Source organism: Lepidochelys olivacea, assembly GCF_965140295.1.
Source record: "Lepidochelys olivacea isolate rLepOli2 genome assembly, chromosome: 14".
Lineage (NCBI taxonomy): Eukaryota > Metazoa > Chordata > Testudines > Cheloniidae > Lepidochelys > Lepidochelys olivacea.
Genome location: NC_140424.1, coordinates 20,356,374 through 20,378,725, shown reverse-complemented (window position 1 = coordinate 20,378,725; position 22,352 = coordinate 20,356,374). Strand labels below are relative to the sequence as shown.

General features: G+C 42.6%; 1 protein-coding gene; it reads right to left on the bottom strand.

Annotated features, from left to right (window-relative positions):
* The window catches only part of TRIM16 (tripartite motif containing 16), a 195,218-nt gene that overhangs the window by 122,760 nt on the left and 50,106 nt on the right, over window positions 1-22,352 (bottom strand).

Here is a 22,352-nt window from a genome sequence, read left to right as displayed (position 1 = left end):
CCGATTTGTCTAGGTCACTCTGGACCCTATCCCTACCCTTCAGCATATCTACCTCTCCCTGCAGCTTAGAGTCATCCGCAGACTTACTGAGGGTGCAATTGATCCCATCATCCAGATAATTAATGAAGATGTTGAACAAAACCAGCCCCAGGACTGACCCTTGGGGCACTCCGCTTGATACCAGCTGCCAACTGGATCATCGAGCTGTTGATCACTACCCGTTGAGCCTGATGATCTAGCCGGCTTTCTATCCACCTTATAGTCCATTCATCCAATCCATACCTTTTTAACTAGCTGGCAAGAATACTGTGGGAGACCATATCAAAAGCTTTGCTAAAGTCAAGGTATATCACATCCACCACTTTCCCCATATCTACAGAGCCAGTTATCTCATCCTAGAAGGTAATCAGGTTGGTCAGGCATGACTTGCCCTTGGTGAATGCATGTTGCCCGTTCCTGATCACCTTCCTCTCCTCCAAGTTCTTCAATATGGATTCCTTGAGGACCTGCTCCATGATTTTTCCTGAGATTGGGGTGAGGCTGACTGGTCTATAATTCCCCGGATTCTCCTTCTTCCCTTTTTTAAAGATGGGCACGATATTTGCCTTTTTCCAATCATCAAGCACCTCCCCGATTGCCACAAGTTTTCAAAGATAATGGCCAATGGTTCGGCAATCACATCAGCCAACCCCCTCAGCACCCTTGGATGCATTGCATCCAGCCCATGGACTTGTGCATGTCCAGCTTCTGACATTTCATTCCATATTCTTTTTGAAAATATATTCGTGATATGAATCTGACATAACAGATGTACTTTAGGCAAGATGGGTCTTGTAAGATATCATTGGAAAGATTATAATTTACTGAATGTGATTATCCAATTTGTATGCCTGTATCATTTCTAGATCAGAAGTTAGGAATATTGACTGTGCATCTGTATTTCAACTATGCTACTTTGGGTGACTCCCACTGCTAACACTTCAGGTACAACAATGGAAAAGCCAAACAGGGCTTATGGCCCATCAGCAAGGACAATGCACTGTGAAAAGGCTTGGCCTTCCTGCAGACTCTCCATACTGCCACTGACTCATGGACACTGATACTACAGATTCGGGTGGTCTTGTCACTGATACTAAACATTACCTGGAACTTCTTGTAACTTTCCACTGGAAGGGAAGGGGTGGGACGGTCAAATTTGGGAAACAAAGGGATTTCCGCCTTATGTAAATCCTATTTAAGGGTGAGGAGGAAGGCAAATGGGACTCCTCCTCTCCATTGCCTTGTCTGCCCAAGAAAGACTGCTAAAGCAACCTGAAGGGAAGGCAAGGGGGGAGTCCAGACTGAGGTCCAGTCTGAAAAGCCAGGGGTCCAGTCTGAAAAGAAATATTACTGGAACTCTGAACCACAGAAATTTTGCAACCTGCCTAAAACAACATTTAAGGTAAGAAATTACATTTTGCATCCGACAAAGTGGGGTATTCACCCACAAAAGCTTATGCTCCAATATGTCTGTTAGTCTATAAGGTGCCACAGGACTCTTTGCTGCTTTTACAGATCCAGACTAACACGGCTACCCCTCTGATGCTTGATTTTGTAACCTGTTTCATAAGTATATTGAGCTTAGCTTGCGGCTTTTTTTTTTTTGGTCAGTAATCTGCTTTGTTCTGTCTGTTTTCTCTTATATTCACTTAAAATTCACCTTTTGTAGTTAATAAAGTTATTTCTTGCTTATTATATAACCCAGTTTATGTAATTTCTTACTGGGGGGTGGGGGGAGAGGCAAGAAGTTGTGCATATCTCTCTCCACATTGAGGGAGGGTGCAAATTTCATAAAACATTTGGGTTTGTACCCCTTAAAGGGAGTGGGCACCAGAGCGTTGGGGCAAGCCCCAAGGCTGAATCTTTCCAGAGTGGATCTCTGTCTCTGTGCAACTGGGTGTGGCCCTGCCTGTGTGCTTGGCTGGAAGAGGCTTGTGAGCCTAACCCAGCAAGGCCAGGTAAAGGGGACCCAGGCTGATAGAATAGGCTGACTCAGTGGCATCCCAGCACATCAATGGTCACCCCAAAGGGCCCAAACCCATCACACAGATTTTCTAAATAGTCCTTAACCTGTTCTTTCACTGAGGGCTGCTCACCTCCTCCACATGCTGTGCAGCAGTCTGGGAGCTGACCTTGTCTGTGAAGACCAAGACAGAAAAGCACTGAGTACTTCAGCTTTTTCCACATCATCTGTCACTAGGTTGCATCCCCCGTTCAGTAAGGGACCCACACTTTTCCTGACCTCCTTCTTGTTGTGAACATACCTGTAGAAACCCTTCACGTCCCTTGCTAGCTGCAACTCCAATTGTGCTTTGGCCTTCCTGATTACATCCCTGCATGCTTGAGCAATATCTTTATACTCCTCCCTACTCATCTGTCCAAGTTTTCACTTCTTGTAAGCTTCCTTTTTGTGTTTAAGTTCACCGAAGATTTCTGTTAAACCCAGCTGATCGCCTGCCATGTTTGCTATTCTTTCTGCACATCAGGATGGTTTGTTCCTGTGCCCTCAAAAAGGCTTCTTTAAAATACAGCCAACTCTCCGGGACTCCTTTCCCCTTCATATTAGCCTTCCAGGGGATCCTGCCCATTAGTTCCCTGAGAAAGTCAAAGTCTGCTTTTCTGAAGTCCATGGTCCGTATTCTGCTGCTCTCCTTTCTTCCTTTTGTCAGGGTCCTGAACTTGACCATCTCATGATCATGGCTGCCCAGGTTGCCACTCATTCCTACTTCCCCTACCACTTCTTCCCTGTTTGTGAGCAGCAGATCAAGAGGAGCACGGCCCTTAGTTGGTTCCTCCAGCACTTGCACCAGGAAGTTGTCCCCAACACTCTCCAAAAACTTCCTGGGTTTAGATATGATTGTAAAATATATGCTATAGCTCAAGCAGAAAATGCATAAATTATTAAGCGAGGTTCTAGGGCCTGTGTTATGCAGGAGATAGAATTAGATTATTATAATGGCAATTTTCAGCCTTATTTATGAAAACACATAACCATGTGCTTACACTACGCATGTGCTGAATGCTTTGCTGAAATGGGGCCTTTATGCATAGTTCTAACTTAGCTGTACATTGGTCCAGTGTCAATACTTATATTCCAAGGTCCGTAGCATATTCCTCATTCCTTCTGTAGCTTTCTGAACTAGCCGTGAGCCAAAGAATTCTACATTCTCTATGGTTCTGTGCATAAATTCTGTGTTGCAAAAAAAAAAAAAAAGCTGAGGTTGATGGATTTCTTTTTCCATATATCCATCACCTTAAACTCTCTAACGAGGTCATTTCTGAAATCTGTAAAAATATAAGCAACATTTGAGGCCGGGGGTCATGTTGTAAATTATATCTCCACAAATCCAGTGGAGGTCAAAAAAAGAACTTGGATTGAATTGCAGAGCATCTCTGATTCCTTGCCACACTTGTGTATCTTTGGGCTTTTAAAAATATACAACCCTGCTGTTACAAATGGAACATTCTTTTCTTAAGCAAAAAGTTCTCAAAGTCTAGAAAAACATTTTTATTTATTTTTGTTATTGTTAGTAAATTTCTTATCCCAGCAATTAGGGTGAACTAAGCTGGGACAAGTGTTACTGACATGGGCAGCATTTCACCATGGCTATTTTTTTATTATTAGAGGTTAAGAATAACATCAGTGTTACTTCCTTCGCCATCTGCTCCAACTACACAGCACTGAGAGTCCATTGAGCAGAGTTCATCCAGGAAAAGAATAAGATCAAAGTCAAAACAGGAAAATAAATTGAGGAGATACCCATGAAATGCAAAAAAGGGTTTCCACTAGAGTTTCATGAACTTAAATGCAGGATTTGGGATTACATTATACTTTGATTCCCTCACCAGACAGAAATAGCAACCAGAAAACTGCTCAGAGATATATAAAGGGATCATGGACCCTATATATAGAGAGCTAAAATATTTTCACTTTCATCAATGCAATCCCATTGACTGCAATGGGATTTCACTGGAGTAACAGAGCAACTTAAACCACAGGAAAGTGGGTATACATTTCTATTTTTTTTTACAAGAGCTGTTAGTTGCTTACTTGCTGTTCAGCAGAGCACTTACTTAAAGTTAGGTTTATTTGTAAATCCCACTTCAATGGGATTTACGAAGGCATGTGTTTAAGTGCTTTGTTGAATCAGGACCCTAGGTGTTCATGGCAGGGACTGTATCTTCTGACATGTGTACAGTGCCTAGCCTTATGGGGCTGTGATCCTGATGCTATTGCAAGATGAGATCAAAACAGCTTATGGATTTCTTCCCTCATCAGGACAGTTATTCAGGCTCTTGGAGGAAAGTAAGGGATTATCCACCCAGGGGTAAGTTAAGAGAGGCAGAAAGAATGATTTCTAAGTACACCATGGTATAAAAATTCAAAGTGCTGTCAATAGTTGAGGTGCCACAAAGTTACAAGACAACAAGGTTAAGCCACAAGGTTAAGGGTAAGAGATTGTGCATTCAGGGAACAGGCACCTGGCCATGATTTGTGGGTTTGGTAAGTGTGAAAGTCCCTCTTCCATCTCCAGCACTAGGGCGATATATTTTTTTCCAACTGAGATGAATGGGGAAAACAGTCAAACCATGGTCAGCTCTGTAGCTGACTTTACTGAGTGTTGGAATCTTGGCATTAAATCCAAGGTCCTGCTTCTGGGTTCCCTCTCTCCATTTGTTGAAGCTTCACTCTGAGAAGCCAGGCCCGCTGTGAATAAAGTCAATGGTTCCAGTTGCCTGGATGTAGGGCAAACAGGACAACAATCAATTTGTGCTACGCACAGTTATAGTTCTCTTCCCAACCAGATGGGCTAGAAGCTTTAGATTTTTAACGAGCTTCAGTTCTTCCAGAAATCATCAGATCTGCAAACAGAACCTATATCTGCAACACCTAGAGCACTTTAAAAAAAAAAAAAAAAAAAAAGTCCTAGCAACCTGATCCTGAACAGTGGGATTTTCACACTGGTTTGTTATTGTAGGGTTGCTTCTGTGCTGTTCACGGTGGTTTGTTATTGTAGGGTTGTTCAAGAGGTTTGGCTGCTGGCATGGTCTTTGGGTTTGTTTGAGTGTTTTTAGACTTGCACTGACGACTGAAGAGAGAGAGAGAGAGAGAGAAATTGTGTGACTTTAGAAAGCAGATGAAAGAAGTAAAAGATTTGGTCTCTTCCCATTCTCTCAATTGGTAGAGTAGCTGATGATTTGTAGGCAGACAACAGAAGAGCCACTGCTGTGCTTCAGTTCAATGGAATCCTTCAGGGAGAGGAATTTTAAAAGTGAAACCCCTCCTTGAAAAGCAACAAGAGGATGAACTGTGACATCTGTAGAGCTGTAAGTTCTGCAAGCCCCTTTTAGCACGGGCAAGAAGTCAGTGAGATTTTCTTGGGGGCTCTGTTGATCTGTATCAAGCCCTGAGTAGAGCTGGCTGAAAATTTTTAGTCCAAAATTTTTTTTCAACAAAAACTGACCTATTTGCTAAATGGCAAATTTCACCCCAAACTGTTGAGGTTTGATTGAAAAACTGGAAGATTTTGAAGAAAATCTATGTTTATCTAAGTTTTTGGCAGGAAAAAAATAAGTTGGCTCTTTTCCTGAGACTTCACCTTACTTTGGTTGTACTGTCCTTTGCAGACCTGGGCTGGCTGGCCTCTCTCTCCACCAGGGTGCTCACACACCTCCTTTTCTCAGCCTTTCCTTACCATTTCCGCCCCCTCATACTGTGACTTTTCTGCCAAAATGAGGAACAAACAAAAGAAGTAGATTTCTCCCCTTTCTGAAGAAGGGATTCAACATGAGATCAAAGTACACAGTCATTTAGCCCACAAAGTAATAAACGTCAGTGAGAACAATGTGCTGCTGATGGAGGATTCATGCTATACAGCAGTTCGGAAGAAAGGGAAATGAAGCCTGGAAACTATTCACTGAAACTGAAAAAATGAGGCAGCGAAAGGGGGCTGGGGATTGTGGGTTTGGGTGTTTTTTGGTTTTGGTTTGGTTTGGTTTTAGAGGGAGGTTTAAAGGAGATTTTATTTTAAAAGGGCTCATGGTTAAAAACCCACAAAACCTACAATATCAACATTTACTGGGACAGATTTGGCAGTCCTTTACTCAAGCAAAACTCCCATTGACTTTAATAGGTACTTGGCCTTCCTAAAGATTGCACACCCATTATTATGCTGTTATGCTTTTTAAAATTAGGTTTCCATTCCCTGATGCTTTCTCCAACTTCCTGTTTTTTTTCTCCTGCTAATAGCCCACCTTAATTGATTGGTCTCATTACAGTTGGTAAGGCAACACCCATTTTTTCATGTTCTTTGTGTATATATATATCTTCCTACTGTATTTTTCACTCCATGCTTTCATGGGCTAAAACCCACTTCATCGGATGCTTACGCCCAAATAAATTTGTTAGTCTCTAAGGTGCCACAAGTACTCCTCGGTTTTTTTCCCCCACTTCCTGGTGATTCCTGTTCCATAGTCTTTTGCCCTTCATCTCAGAGGACTCCTGGGTTCTGTTCTCAGCTCTGCTATTCATTCACTGTGTAGCCTTGAGCAAGCCTTATGCTTCACCCATCTTTGCCTCAGTTTCCCCATCTCTGAAACAGACACAACAATATTTACCTAACTCACACGACTGATTAATGTTTGGTAAAATCCTGTGAGAGCCTTGGATGGTAGGAGGCAGGGAAATGTGATATCCTGTATTAATGGCTACATTTCCTTTGTGTCCCCATCAATGCCAGCAGATGACTGGTCCATTCTGATACTCCTTTCCCTGGATCACCCAGTCCTGCGGTATTTGCCCTGGGTCAAACCCCTGACCGTTCCAAACTGGAATCAAATAGATTTACAGTAGCCAGAGAAGAAACTGAATGAAATCAGTTATAGTTACATAACCCCCAACACTGCCCTCCCATAGGTAAGAGAATCAAATTGCATTGCACTGTTAAAAATAACATCAAGTCAACAAAGAGAATGACTCTTCTGTCCCCATCTCCAGCAAATGGTGTCCTCTCAGTTGTAAAGGGTTAACTCCAAATGACTTTATCATATCTTGGGGAGGAGGAAGGGATGATTATTTTAGAGTTATCAATGTAAGCTAACATCTGATGGGTTAACAAAGCTTCCTCTGACATTGTTAGGTTGGGATAAAGAACCCAAATTAGTCTTCAGCCTGCCATAGATTCCAGAGCTTAATTGTCCCAGAGAAAGTTCTCTTGTGTTCACCTTTCCACTGCAACTTGTCTTGCAGTCACTCCAAGTATGTGGGGAATGGGGCAAGTAAGCAGAGCTCTTGACGTGACAGCCATAGGCTAAAGGGTGATAATTAGATCAAATTATCAGCATGCACATTCCTCGCACGGTTACAGAAACAGCTGAGGCGTTTGGAAATGAAGAGGAAAACTCTGAGGTAACTCAAATATCCATCCTATTTGGGCACAACGAATGTTGCCTGGTGCCCCGGTGCACCGCTTTTGCAGATCCAAACCAGTGCATTAAAATATATGAAATAGGTAGTGTGGTGTGTGCGTATAACTCACATTGATGAGCCAATGCAAATACTTTTTGTGCTCTGTGAAATAATCCAGAGCTCAGGTTCCAAACACCATCATTTTGATAGAAGATTGGAAGCACAAATACCAAATGAATCCCCATGTTTGGCTTTGTTTTATGATTTGGATAGAATTCAAGCAATTTCCCATTACACCCATGTGGAGAGGAACAGACGATTCTGACAGCAGCTCAGCAAACCAATGCTATTGCTAATGCCACTCACGCTTTGCGATCAATGTTCGGTTCCTGGTATGGACAAAAGCATCTGGTTTTGGCTAGATCAGATGAAGTAACCTGTCCAAAGTTGAACCAGGCTCAACCCAACACTTTTCTGAGGTTTGAAAATGTCAAGTGAACATTTCTGGCCTTGTTTTATTTCAACATTTTTGCATGTCTCTGAATTTCTTTGGTTTTGGCCAGTACCTGAAGTAGTAAAACCAGAAGAGAAGCAGTTCTCATCATAGTTCCACTGTGGCCAAACCAAAGGAGTAGGGGAAATCTGACATGAGAGGAATCTAATTTTGTGACATTTCCAGATCTCTTTTCATAGTAAGAGCTTCTGATGAGTTTGGATAAACTCTGGATAACCCTTCGAACCTTCAAGTGCCTCAGTAAACTGGAAGCAAAAGGTGGATCCTGGGACTTTCAAAGGAGCCAAAAGGAGTTAGGTACCCATGAACTTCAGTGGGAGTTGGGGACATCACACCTTTATGATCCTTTGAAAATATCAGCCTGAACCTTTGAAGCTTTATTCATCACCAGTACTGACAAGGGCAATAGGCCAATCAAGTATCTTTCCAGAAATAGTGACCCAAATTCTCCTACTATATACCAGCATAAACCTGGAGTAACTACAATGAAGTTATACTGAGAGCAGAATGGGGCCTAATAGGTTTAAACTAGATGGAAAGTTGAATGTCAGTTCCCTTGTTGAGAGGGAAGGATATTAACTCCTCATGGCAAAGACTGTAGAACTGGTTTGTGGCTTTTGACTCTGAGCACCATAACACTGCTTAGTAATCAGGTGGTGTCTGGTTTCGGTGAGGTCATGAGGCTAAGCATGACTATGCCTGTCTATCCCCTAAAGACAAGTTTGCCAGAATAGAACATGATGTAAGGATAGCGCAGGGAGTTGTAGAAAAGAAAAACCAAACACACTGGAATGTTGCATGTAGCTAATTAAGCAACAAAGCAGAAGTGTATTAACCTGACACAGGCTTGGACGTTTTCCTGCTCAATAGCCTCAAATCCTTGTACTTTGCGGGAGAAGAAAATCCCACTTTTTAGTTTCACCTCTTCTTAAAGGTCCAGGTCAATAGGTAGCAATACTCAGCAAGTGTATTCAGTTCTGTACTAGGCACCCATCACCATGGTATCTGAACACCATGGGAACTGGGTATTTAATAGTTAGTGATACCAGAGAGGGAATAAGAGAAATAGACAAATGTTGGAAGGGTGACAAAATGATTGGATTGTACAAACATATGATACAGAAGATCCAAATACCACAAAGATCAGGACAGGCTACCTAAATGGATTGAATCTGTACGGCTGATACTTACTGATATCTCAGTCATGAAAGGAATAATTAAATATTTCAGCTGTTGGATGACAGGATAAGCCATTAACAGAGGAACAGTGACAAAGGGCAACAATCATCTATCCCATCAGTCAATCAGGGCGTAGCAGATTGGATGGGGTCTTCCATTCTCATTTATGCAATCTCCTTTGAAGTCAATGGGAATCTTTGTGTTGACTTCAATGGGCAGTGAATCAGGCCCTGAATGCCCAGTTCTAGGTCAATAACAGTACAGCATCCCTGCACTGTGTCTGGTTGAGACAACTGGATTTTGGTACAACTGCCAGAGACAAGGTTCATTAGGGTGAGTCTTTATCAAGTTAGAAAGTGTTGTAAAAATTGACAGCTATGAGTTTTCAGGACCTGCATTTAAAATCCAGTATTGTAGCTCTTTTGTCAGCAATGGCAAAGCACACAAAGTACCAGGTATACTCTGCACTGAATGCTAGTACATTGCAAGCTTATTCTCAGAAGTGCAGAGTTAAAGAGCTGTGGGGTGTGCATGGAGAATGGGCAGGTCCCAGGAGAAATGAGTTTAGCATGCCAATTAGGTGCTTAGCTAGGCACTCCCGTTTTAATCCTACTAGCAGGTAGGAATAACTTTCCAGCTGTTCAGCATCCCTCTTGACTCAAGATCAAGCTCCTCCGCACTCCCTGTCCTCGTTGGCACTTTTGCCTTTATGCACAATGCTCCACACCTCTGTTGCATAGGAACAAACCCTCTGTCTGTTTCCTGTGGAATCATTTGAGATTACCATGCCTTGACTCATGGGCTTCTTACAGGTTGTTGGGCAAGACTGTCCTTATATTTGAAATCGGGACAAAAAGAATATGGCATCATTAATCAAAGGCCTATTGTTGCAGTATTGTTCTCCTTCTTCCTAGGCATTGCCAGCTTCGGTGTCAACAAAGAAACAAACAAGTGATGCTGTGTGTAGCTTTGTTTATATGCAAGAAGAATCTAAAGAACTCCTTCTGTATAAAACTATGTTGCCTTATGCTTCCCCCTTCCCCATATCTGTGGCTCTAAAAGCCACAGATAATCACTGACATTGTGCCATGAGAGAGAGGGGATCAGCAGACCAGCCTCCTAACTGCATAGAACCCAGGCCTTCACGGGAATTCAGCTTTATATTCAGTATGGCATCCCAGTCCATTTACTTTACATGTTTTTTTAATATGCATATGACTCAAGAAAAAATTGTGTCACCAAAAAATGGAAAATTTGACTTCCCTATTTAAACATGAAAAAAAATCCATCCAGAGTTAGGCTGGCTCAGAGAACTTGCAATACAATATGGAGCTATGACCCTATTGTCACTGGTTCAAATCAAAACCTGGATTGGGAGTGACTGAAAGTTATCACCATCTGACAGATGCTTGGGGACCTTCCTGAAATGAATTAGTGGTTTTAGCACAGATCCTAGTATATAGGAGTCATACATCATAACTGGCAGCCTGGCGGAGAATTTGAACTACTTCTTAAGAGCACAGAGCCTGGACCACTCTGTGGACCTTAGCAATGGTTCCGGCAGGCCAGGATTGAAGTGTTCTGGTCCCAGCAGTCTGGAGATGCTTGAACTGCATCTGCTGTGAACAGTGGCCTTAAGGCCTATCAATGTGACACCTTTCTCAATTCACTCTTCAGACATTCCACTTAGCCTGACTACACTACTTCTTAACCTTCAGGCCCCAGAATTTTTAAATGCCTGAAAAATAAACACCCAAACCCAGGATTTATAATGATAAACCTTTTGGTTATGGCACTAGTAGCATGATGTCATGAGCTACAGACACCAAGCTCTTTGAAAGAGAGACCTTGGCTTTCTAGTATAGACCAAGTCTTAATGACAGCGTTTAAAAACCCTAGCAACTGCCAGGGTCTTGTCTTTTCTAGCAGTCCCTGTGCTGCTGCTGCCAGCAGTTGAGCTGCCCAAGGGACAGTAAAGACATTTTTTGCAGATCCTGAGCTGGACAGTGCCAGTGGACCTAGGACAATCTGCACCAGATAAGGCTCTTCCCCTAAACTTCCAAGGTAGACAAGCCTGCATGAGAAAGATGAAGAAACACCTCAGAACCACATTCCACTAGAATTTTCAAACAAATTTAAAAGAGTTAGGCGTGGCCTAGCAGAGTTCATAGAATCATAGAATATCAGGGTTGGAAGGGACCTCAGGAGGTCATCTAGTCCAACCCCCTGCTCAAAGCAGGACCAGTCCCCAATTTTTGCCCCAGATCCCTAAATGGCCCCCTGAAGGATTGAACTCACAACTCGGGGTTTAGCAGGCCAAAACTCAAACCACTGAGCTATCCCTCCCCCATATGTTGTGTATAGACCTGCTTCTGCACTTCCTGCTGGCTATGTTTGTCAGCTAATCAATCAGTTATGACGATAAATAGGCACGGCAGTTAAAATTGCCACTACGATTATGTGGACTGAAGCGATGCATGGAGCACGTCCATTATGTGCTGGTAAAAGGTGGCGCCTGCACTCCATCAACTTGGCCACCCTCCCACTAGCATCCTTGCATATTTCATTCTCACTGCAGAGGGTTATAGTCTATCAGCATCCTTAGTCACAAAGTGATGCTCCTTGCCAGATGGTGGTGAGAATATACAGAAACCTGCACTAAAGCACACCTGTTTATCTTATCAAAAAGGAGATCAAGAGGTGAGTTGCTCGCAGTGGATAAGTATCTTAAATGGGGGAAAAAATACCAGCTACTAAAAGGCTCTTTAATCTAGTGGAGAAAGTGAGAACAAGAACCAGTGACTGGAAGTTAAAATCAGACCAATTCAGATTAGAGTTAGGCACAAAATGTGAACAATGGGGACAATCAACCATTGGAACAAACTCACAAGGAAAGAGGTGGATTCTTTAAATCAAGACTGGATGACTTTCTGGAAGGGGTGCTTTTGTCAAACACAAGTTTTTGGGTTCAATACGGGACATCCTCTAAATGAAATTCTCCAGCCTGTGTTGTACAAATGGACAGGCTAGATGATTTAATAATCCCTTATGGCCATTAAAAAAAATCTCTATGAAACCTCCCATATTAGAAATGAGTGAATAATTTGCAGTAAGCAGTATACCCCAATTTTGTTCTTTTCTTTTTTTTTTTGCTCACAGAAAGTCCATGAACAGATGGAGTAAATCCAAAAATTCAGCATTCACAGTGATTCACCTGTTTGTTTGGGGTTTGGGGGGGGGGTGTTAGTTTTTTTGAAGGGCTTATTTATCTGTGGATTTGATCATGAATAACAGAACTGGGTGAACCCCACAAATAATCACAACTAATACAGATTTGAATTAGAAAATAGTTTTCATATTTTCATTTTGCTCACCTTTGCTTGGGACATGCTCTTAGAAGCTAGAACGTAAAATATTTCTGTACTGATTTCACCCTGTTCCACTTGCCAAGCATTGGTCTTTTTCTGGTTTGTTAATGGAGTTTGAAATGAACATGGCTTCTTGTTTATGTCCTTATATGTGCGTCAGCAATGATGACAACACAGCTGTGGAAATAGGGTCAGGCAATTAATTACTCCTGCAGAACCCTAAGAAAGAAACATCTCTGGTTTATGTAGGTTTTACATAAACATTGTTTTTTAAAATTATTTCGTCTTTTCCAAAACTGCTTAGTGCTGGATAAATGGTGTTTAAAACCAGCTTATACGGCTGGATCCTGAGCTAATGCAAACTGGTATAGCTTCACTGAGTGGGCGGAGCTCTGCTGATTCACACCCAGCAAGAATCTGGTCCTATGTGTTTAGCTTTAAAATCTGCTCTGATTTACACCCCAAATGAAATCAAAGGATCAAAATCATCTTCCTGGTGTAAATCCAGAGTTAACTCCATTGTCACTAAGAGTTACCCCCACAATGAATTTAGCCCGATAGGGCAGAATTTGACCTTTCAAATCTAGATGTTATTCCTCACCAGATAAATCACATTTGTATCGGACACTATCACACTTTTGCATATCCTGAATCATTTCTCTTTCACTCTGACAAACCGTGACTCTGGATTGCAATTTACACATAAAATCCTACATGTAAACCCACCCCTTAAGGAACCTCCTAGAGAGGGGGTGCTGTTTGTTTTAGACTTGCAAATGCCATGAGGTAAGAAGGTATCAGCAATTACTGGTTAAAGACAAGAGCTTCATACAATGCTATAGGGGACAGTCAAGTTTCAAAAATGGAATATGAGAGTTCTTTGCAGTAAAAAGGTCAAAATGAAAAAAACCCAAAAACCTCCTGTCCCATTTCTCAGTGGAAGCAAAATATGATTTTCATCCACAAAATTGTTTAGCATCCAACATTTGAGCTACTTTGAAAAGCTGGCCATCCTTATTTTGGTGTCTAAATGGAGCAGAGCTATTTTGCAAAGTTGGCCCATACAGATCTAAATGCTGATTTCTTTGATTTGGGCAAAACTCATTATGTCACACTACATCACCTGGAGGAGCATTTATCCAACCTCATCTGTGCAACTGTTAAAGAAAACTTAGGCTTTTTTTTTCTTTATTACGCAAAATGCTGTCAAATGATTTAAATAAATAAACTGTGCGTGGACCCTCTATGGCAACAGGGTTTCCATGGAAAAGCCACAGTTTTAACAACCAGGCTTCCTGAGTCACTTCTTAACACAGAACTGGCAGTTCCCCTTGGGCAGCCACAAGGCGAGTACAATCACCACTTTCTTGCTTGCCTTCCCTTTCTGATTCTTAGAGGTTTATTTTCCTTGGCCTATCCCAAGTAGAAATCTTTCACTCCTGATGTTCTTCACACTTAGGCACTCACTCCTGCAGCTGTTAGAGGCCAGTAGGAAAATTGTATCAAGTGCCATTTCAGATGGTGAGTGCAAGAAATCAAATAGTTTTCATTGCTTGAGCCTCTCCATATGCAAAGATTTACTGCTGCTAAATACTGGCGTAAGCAGCCCACAGCCTGGCAGGTGCTTCCTGCTGAGGGCAGCACATTTTTACTATAATCTTGTTCCTTTATTAGGCTTAGAACTATGTTTAAAATCCAGCTGACATGACTAGATTATTGATTCCACGTTGAGGCGTGGATTTATAGTTTGTGTTTTGAGAGCTGCAGAAGCCAAGTTTAATGTGCTTTTTAAATGTAATATATAAGAGCTTTGAAGATTGCTGTAAAGCCAAAAAGTCATCTTTTCCCTCTGGTTTTAAGGCAGGGAGAAAACACAATGCATACTACATGACACCTATGAAAGAATTCATATAAGGGAACTTTAATCTCTACTCTAGACCAATGGTAAGGGCAGAATCCTCGGACCAAAGTGCTGCAGCAGGAAGATTCAACTGCAGTGGCTCTTGTATTCCCAGTGCATGGAGGTTCCCAAACCTCTGCTTGGAGGGCTTAACCCCAGTGCACAGGATTGGTGCAAAACAAAGTGAGGAAAGGGGAGAGGCTCCATTTTAGCCATGATTAGTGTAAGGCTCTGTGATCACAGAGGGAGACTCCTACCCCTCATTCACCATGGATCACGTCATAGTCCATTCACTTGGGCTCTGCCCAGGTACCAGGATTTGGCCCATGGGTCAATAAAGTATTTGAGCTTTTCTTCTGCTGTCTATTGGCATAATCCTACATCATTGCTCCCTCCTCCTCCTCCACAAGGGTCCCGACTCCCTTTGAAATTGCAGGAAGTTTTGGGGGCTCAAGAAATGCAAGATCAGGAACCAACTCCCCTTAAGCCATCGATGGCAACTGCTCTGCATCAAGAGAACACTTAAACTCAACCATCTGCCCTCTTCTCTCCTCCTTCCCAGTGCAGGTGAAAAGCAACCCAGGCAGATGCCTACCCCCCACCACTGATATCTCTGCAAAACTGAGGTCAGGAACAAACTGGAGCACACTTTCCCTATTTCAGCAGGGATCTCATACTAACAATCCATGCGTTGCTCTTATACGGCAACCCCCGTCAGAGGATCTCAGCACAATTGCTAAACATGTAATTATCTTAGTCTCGCAATATCCCTCTGCAATAGGTAGGAATTTTCATCCCCATTTTCCAGAGTCAAAATGTAGACACAAGAGACGGAAGAGACTTTCCCAAGGTCACACAGGATGTCAGGCATTGGCAGAGCCAGGAATACAATCTGGGATCTCTTTTGATGCCCACTCCAGTGCTTAACCACAAAGCTATTCTTGCTCTGTGAGCACCCACGTCTTGTAATGCAATAAATCAATGCCCTCTCCATGGTAAGGAATCTATCCTTTAAAAGTGAAAAATGGCACTTTGCAAAACCAGAGGGGAGCCAAGGCCTTAAACCAGTATTTCTGTCCTGTGTGCAGACCTTTCCACAAAGAGACCATTGGATTAGTCTTGTAACCACTGGGTTAGGTTAACATTAGAAAGCAGCAAGAAACATTCGGCCAATAATAATAATGCTAAGCAATTATATAGTGCTTTGTGCTGAACAAACACAAGCTAATTCATCACAGCCCTAGACCAGCTAAGTCCACCTCTTCTAAAACAGAATATGAGACGCCTCAGGCAAAGACTGACAGAGAAACCGTCAGAGAAAGGAGAAAAGGCTGGGGCTGGGGAAGGGGAAGAATTGAACAAGAATGAGGGTCTGTATTAAAAAAAACAAGTCTTAAAAGCAAACGCAGTGCAGGGCAAATCATTACTCACTCTGAACTCCCGTTGCAGTCCCTGGGCCAGATTCTGCTCAGTCATGCTGGTGTCAATCAGAGTAACTTAATTGACTTCAGTGTAACTGAGTGCTGACCCAATAGCAGTTTTGCCTGAATAATGACTGAAGGCCAAATTGTGTTCTCACTTAAGCTGTGCAACTCCATTGATTTCAATAAGGTTCCACAGGCGTGAAAGGAAAATTTGGCTGTGAAGTAGAACTAGAAACCTGTATGAATACACACACACTTCTCCCCAACCCTTCTTCTGTTTTGTCCGTTTAAAGCACAAGCTCTTTGGAGCAGAGACTGTCTTACTCTATATTTGTACAGTGCCTACCACAAGGAAACCCAGCCATAATCAGAGCTCCATACAATCAATGGGAGTACAAATAACAATTATTACTGTTTATATACACAAATAATACTGCATTGGGTGAATTTCACTAGGAGTTGGACAACTAATTCCCTTTGACACCTTTGAAAAATCCTAGCTCAATAGCACCAAACACTACAGTTTGCAATAAGCTATTATTGTAGCAATTATTTTTTGATAAGGGACAGGACTTGTCCTGGGACCATTGGAATATATTTTAATTACAGATGGAGAAATTGGTCTCGGTACATAAAATCCTTTGCCCAAAACTCAAACTAAATTATTTCTGAGACTGGAGGATGTTTGGGTCACATTTTCTCCTCCCAGCAGTTTTCATTTTGGTGACCTCTGCACTTTTCTAACTGTGATCTGAGCAGAAGCAGAAAGTTCCAGAAATCTTTTGAGGCCCTGTTTCTTGCAAGGCTTCAGATTTTGCAGACTCCAATTCCATAAGGACCAGAGATTCTGGGTGCTTATCCAAACTGCACCTCCACATATTTAGGTTCACTTATTGCAGATTTCAGTGGGATTATAACATTGTCAATGACTAACAACTGAATGATTAGGTGACTTGTTCACCTTCCAGCCACTAAGAGCTATGGCTTGGCTTCACATTGTGGTTTCATACATGCCAGCCAGAATGTTACGTGGCACCTTATAACTCAGCTATGAGTACCTCCAGGAACCTAGAACTGCATATTATATGGCACAGGGAGAGTTGCTGTCCTTAACCATTTGGTTTACATCTGAGCTTTCAGCTAAAACAGAAAAAGAGAATCATGGGATTTTTTATTTTATTATTCATTTGTTTGTTTAATTGCTCCTTTGGTATTTCATGTGTTTGATCATATATCTTTCGAAGTAAATACACACTACCTCATGGATTTCCGGAGGAGGAGGGCACAGGGAGGAAGGGGACTATTTTCTTTCACCATATCAGTTTTCAATGTGACACACAGTTCACTGCAAGAAACAACCAGCCCTAATGAGAACACTTTCACAGTTGTTGTACCCAGTGTCAGTTACTTGGCTCCAAACCCCTCTCTGGAAGGTCAGTGTTTAAAGGAAAACTTGAATCAGGACGCTTCCTTTGTTGCTCATGTTCACTCCCACATCAGTAGCAAATTGAGATATTGAGCCCATAATTTCTGCACAAACCCTGCAATTGCTTTTACACAGTAAGGAACTGTCATAAATATAAAGGGAAGGGTAAACCCCTTTGAAATCCCTCCTGGCCAGGGGAAAGCTCCTCTCACCTGTAAAGGGTTAAGAAGCTAAAGGTAACCTCGCTGGCACCTGACCAAAATGACCAATGAGGAGACAAGATACTTTCAAAAGCTGGGAGGAGGGAGAGAAACAAAGGGTCTGCGTGTCTGTCTATATTCTGTCTTGGCCGGGGATAGACCAGGAATGGAATCTTAGAACTTTTAGTAAGTAATCTAGCTAGGTACGTGTTAGATTATGATTTCTTTAAATGGCTGAGAAAAGAACTGTGCTGAATAGAATAACTATTTCTGTCTGTGTATCTTTTTTGTAACTTAAGGTTTTGCCTAGAGGGGTTCTCTGTGTTTTGAATCTAATTACCCTGTAAGGTATCTACCATCCTGATTTTACAGGGGGGATTTCTTTATTTCTATTTTTATTAAAAGTCTTCTTGTAAGAAAACTGAATGCTTTTTCATTGTTCTCAGATCCAAGGGTTTGGGTCTGTGGTCACCTATGCAAATTGGTGAGGCTTTTTATCCAACATTTCCCAGGAAAGGGGGGGTGCAAGTGTTGGGAGGATTGTTCATTGTTCTTAAGATCCAAGGGTCTGGGTCTGTAGTCACCTAGGCAAATTGGTGAGGCTTTTTACCCAACCTTGTCCAGGAAGTGGGGTGCAAGGTTTTAGGAAGTATTTTGGGGGGAAAGACATGTCCAAACAGCTCTTCCCCAGTAACCAGTATTAGTTTGGTGGTGGTAGCGGCCAATCCAAGGACAAAGGGTGGAATATTTTGTACCTTGGGGAAGTTTTGACCTAAGCTGGTAAAGATAAGCTTAGGAGGTTTTTCATGCAGGTCCCCACATCTGTACTCTAGAGTTCAGAGTGGGGGAGGAACCTTGACAGGAACTCACTCTGATGTCACTTAAATCAGTTTTACACTGGTATAACTCCAATGACTTCTACATTTGCATCAGAAAAAATGAGATCAGAATCAGGCCTGATGTCTTTACACCTGAAACAACAGCACAGATCTGGTCCAGATAAAACCCTGTTTTCCAAACCTGGTTGATATTTGGAAGTGACAAAGCTCAGGATGTAAGAACGTTAAGATCTGAGATCAGTATAGAGTGCTCTGCTGTGTCTCCATTATGCCCTGCAGCCCTGACTTTCAGTAAGACAAACTGGTGAGAGATGTCCCAGGAAACATTCAGTGTTTGAGCTTGGTTCTTATCATCACTCAAAGGTTGTATGTCAATCCACCAAGGTTTAGCTAGACTCTCCAAATGTGCAGAAACAGGCTGGAAATCCCATGGGAACAGTCACATGCAGTGTGCCTGGTGTCTAGCGGTGCCAGAAACAGCAGGAGAGAAGCCTTTTTGGCACATTGGAACCCAAGAGTGAGAGAGCTCAGCAGCTAAACCAAAAACCAAATGAAAAAATAGTTAACCAAACGTTCTCGAACCCCACCACATATTCTATTTGGGTTACATTTGAGTTTTGGGTCAATGTTGGGTGAGGAGAGTGGGGAGGGGTTCTTGTTTTCTCTGAACTATCCCTGACACAAATAGCTTCAATGGACAGACTAATCCAAATAGCTTTGCAACCATCCCATGGGTGAGAGGGGAGTGCAGCCTCCAGATCCCATTCATTCCTTGGCTTCACTGCTGCATCTGCCAACAAGGAGGCCAGTTCTGATCATGGCTTTTATGCTGTGGCCCCCTTTCCACTAGGACCCAGCAATGACTTATTATCATAACTGGACAAGCCTTTGTTATGTTCTCATTTTAAGTGTTAAGACTATCGAGGGTGCACAGTCCCTTTTTGTCTTTATTATGACTATTAGTGCAAGGAAGGTTGGCCTGGAGGTTACGGCGTTGGGCAAGGCTGTAGGCAACCCACGTTCAATTCCTTATTCCACCATAGACTTGCCTGTGTGATCTTGGGCAAGTCATTTAGCCTCTCTGTGCCCCACCTGCAAAATGGAGATAAAGCACTGCCCTACCTCACAGGGGTCCCGAGAGGAAACAGGCACCATCCATTGAAACTTCATGAAATGACACCCCGTGACTAAGTCAGTTCTGGGATACATAAACATTATTAGTGGTAGAGAGGCAGTGTAGCATCATCAGAAGTGGAACCAAAAAACAAAATAAACAGCAGGGAAAGAAGGTGAACAGTTACTTTTCAGCTTCTTTCCCTGCTGTTCATTTAAGAAAGGACCAGCTTCACCACTGCGTACCTCCAGTTTTACCCCAGTGTAATTTGATTGATCTCAAAGAGTTTACATAGACTGATGTAAAATTGGAGGAACTCAATAGCAAATCAGGCTCTCAAGTGACCTTTATTCCATTCACAATCAGAAAGCAAAAATCCTGCTCCCAGACAGAAATGTGCTGCTTTCAGAGAAGTCTACAGGAGTCATGCGTGCAAAAACAGGATCTGTCCCAAAGGGCCTCAGATGCATGTCCCTGTTTTAGAAGCCTTAACTGTAGTGATCTGCATGGAACTTGGAAGGATGATCACAGGTTGCAGGAGGGAAGAGTTTGGAGAAAGCGTCAGGAAGTCAGCTTGTGTGCACATGGCTAAAATGCTAGCTGCAGCATCTCTGTCAATAGTTCTCTTAATAAAGATCCAGTTTATTTTTAGTAATTTGGAGTCCTCACCTGTTATTACCCACAGGAAACATTCAGAAAGTTAAGGATAATAAGAAAGAGAGAGAGAAAGAGAAGCTCTCAGGGCCCAGTTCAGCAGTCCCTCCATAAGCAAGGCTCTTAAGCATATCTAATTGCCATGCTAAAGTCCCATTGACTTGAGAACATGCTTAAAAGTTTTGCTGAATAGAGATGGATTTTAGCTGATGCTTTATTGCTTTGCTGAATTGGGGTTTCAAAGTAGAGCACAGCTAGGAAAGTGCAAGTTGAGGAATCATTCAGTTCTATCTTAGTCTCATACTGCAGCATTAACCTGGCTCTTAAACCCACCATACTCTTTGGCTTTCCCAGCCTAACAGACCCAAGTAAGGCAACAGAACTGGATCTCTCTCTCATTCTTGCTGCAGCAGGGTCAGAGTTCATTCTGTTTGCTTTTCTATGCCTTTTCTTAGACAGAGCTCTTTTCACTTTTTGGCCAACAATCCCCTGTTCTAGTTTGACTGGGCTTATCTGTTATTTCCTTATGCATCCTTGCCTTTTATTTGCCCATCAAGGAGCTGACTGTCAGATTTCAGATTCCCCTCAAACCTGTCCTGAGGCTTTGAGAGTCCCCATTGATTCAAGGAAGGATCCCAGGCTGGGAAGACCACAATCATATCCTCATTCTTTATCTAGTTTAATTTACTTCTGACACCAGGAGTCTTAAGCTTCTCATTTTACCCTCACTGTGGACTCTGACCACTGCAACAGCCCTCCACGGCTTTGCTTGCACTAACAGGGGGGGAATGACATCATGAGAAGCAGTTTCCACGGAGACAGACAGTGGTCATTACTGGTTCCCATGGCAGTGAGTAAGACATGCACTAGTGTGAAGAATACACACCCGCCAGGCTATTTGTATCCCATCTAATCATCTTAGAAGTTAAACAGTTTGCCTTTATTCCCTGTATTTTCAGAGTCTAACGGACACAGATGAGCTAGCAGAACCAGTGGGACTGAAGGATTCTTTCTTCCCAGTGCTTTACTGTGCCAACACTTGGCTATGGACAAAGAGCTGAATAATTCTGTCCTGACCAACCCTGCTGAAGACTTAATGAATTCACTAGAGTTGCTCAGGTGTGGCCAAGGGAAGAATTTGGCCTAAAGGGGCTCCCTTCAGCCTGCCAACTAGACCATGAATTTAACAACCCTGTCTCCTGGCAGTGCAAGCCTGGCTCCTGTAGTCTGTGAAGTTACCATGCATTAGAGTAATGTAATGGGCTGCACCTTGGGACCATTCAGAAGCTGAAGTGTGTCCAGAATGCAGCAGCCTGTTTAAGAAGCTGAACTTTTCATGGGGCTCTGTGAGGTGTAATAGTGGCAAATGGGCTTATGGGTGGATTCCAGGTGTCGGTTCTGACCTTTAAAGATCTAAATGGTTTGTACGCCCGTCACCTGCAAGACAGCCTCTCTCCTCGCTCTATACTACCACAGCAGCAATCTGAGGAATTGTCTCAATATAGAGAGGAGGGAGTGTCTGGCAGGGAATCCTCTGGAATATACTTCCCCAGGGTTCCTTGTTGCTCAGATTTGTTCACCTTCCAGACTTTTCTTTGTACACAAGTATTTGAGGTGGGAATGGATGAAGGCAGGATCAGGGGGTGGGAGTGAGTTGTTAATGTATGGCTGGTTAGAGGTGGGTTTTGGAGAGCCAAGATAATTGCTGTTTTTTGTGTTGTTTTGAATCATAGGACTGGAAGGGACCTCGAGAGGTCATCTAGTCCAGTCCCCTGCACTCGTGGCAGGACTAAATGTTATCTAGACCATCCCTGACAAGTGTTTGTCCAACCTGCTCTTAAAAATTTCCAAGGATGGAGATTCCATAACCTCCCAGGGTAATTTATTCCAGTGCTTAACCACCCTAACAGTTAGGAAGATTTTCCTAATGTCCAACCTAAACCTCCCTTGCTGCAATTTAAGTCCACTGCTACTTGTCCTATCCTCAGTGGTTAAGAAGAACAATTTCTTTCCCTCCTCCTTGTAACTTTTTATACTTGAAATAGTGGAAAGGGGTACACATTAAAGCATGAGATGGCCACTCCCAGTGCGTAAGCATTATGGATACATAGTTTAAATATAGCTACCTTACTGGCAAAGGAAGCTATATTCATTCCTGCTAAGAAGCTCACCATAGCCCTGGAGACTTTACTCTCTAGAGTGATCGGTCACAGCCTCGGATGAACAGGGATAAGATAAATACTGAGCCTGCAGAGCTCAATACCAAAGTGTTATGATAACAAATAAA